Genomic DNA, 1,358 nt, shown 5'->3' on the forward strand with positions numbered 1-1,358 from the left:
ACGTACTGGTCATAGCAAACACTTTTCCAACAACAAAAGAGACAACTGTACACATGAACATCACCAGATGGTCAATATCGAAATTAGATTGATTATATTCTTTGCAGCCAAAGACGGAGAAGCTCTATACAGTCAGCAAAAAGAAGACCAGGAGCTCACTGTGGCTCAGACCATGAACTCCTTATTGCCAAATTCAGACTTAAATTGAAGAAAGTAGGGAAAACCACTAGACTGTTCAGGTATGACCTAAATCAAATTCCTTACGATTAGACAGTGGAAGTGACAAATAGATTTAGAAGATTAGATCTGATAGAGTGCCTGGAGAACTATGGATAGAGGTTTATGACACTGTACAAGAGGCAGTGATCAAGACCATCCCCAAAAAAAGAAATTCAAAAAGGCAAAATGGTTGTCTGAGGAGGCCTTACAAATAATTGAGAAAAAAAGGGAGGCTAAAGGCAAAGAGAAAAGGAAAGATATACCCATCTGAATACAGAGGTCCAAAGAACAGCAAGGAGAGATAAGAAAGCCTTCCTAAGTGAACAATGCAAAGAAATAGAGGAAAACAATAGAATGGGAAAGACTAGAGATCTCTTCAAGAAAATTAGATAACAAGGGAACATTTCATGCAAAGATGGGCACAATAAAGGACAGAAATGGTATGCACCTAATAGAAGCAGAAGATGATGGCAACAATACACAGAAAATCTATACAAAAAAGATCTTCATGATCCAGAAAACCACGATGGTGTGATCACTCACCTAGAGACAGACATCCTGGAATGCGAAGTCAAGTGGACCTTAGAAAGCATCACTACAAACGAAGCTAGTGGAAGTGATGGAATTCCAGCTGAGCTATTTCAAATCCTAAAAGATGATGCTTTGAAAGTGCTACACTCAATATGCCAGCAAATTTGAAAAACTCAGCAGTGGCAACAGGACTGGAAAAGGTCAGTTTCCATTCCAGTCCCAAAGAAACGCAATGCCAAGTAATGTTCATACTACCACACATTTGCACTCATCTCACAAGCTAGCAAAGTAAAGCTCAAAATTCTCCAAGCCAGGCTTCAACAATATGTGAGTCATGAACTTCCAGATGTTCAAGCTGGATTTAGAAAAGGCCGAGGAACCAGAGATCAAATCTCCAACATCCGTTGGATCATTGAAAAAGCAAGAGAGTTCCAGAAAACATCTACCTCTGCTTTATTGACTATGTCAAAGCCTTTGACTGTATGGATCACAACAAACTGTGGAAAATTCTTCAAGAGATGGGAATACCAGACCACCTTACCTGCCTCCTGAGAAATCTGTATGCAGGTCAAAAAGCAACAGTTAGAACCAGGCATGGAACAACAGAC

Source organism: Muntiacus reevesi, chromosome 17 (genome assembly GCF_963930625.1).
Source record: "Muntiacus reevesi chromosome 17, mMunRee1.1, whole genome shotgun sequence".
Classification (NCBI taxonomy): domain Eukaryota; kingdom Metazoa; phylum Chordata; class Mammalia; order Artiodactyla; family Cervidae; genus Muntiacus; species Muntiacus reevesi.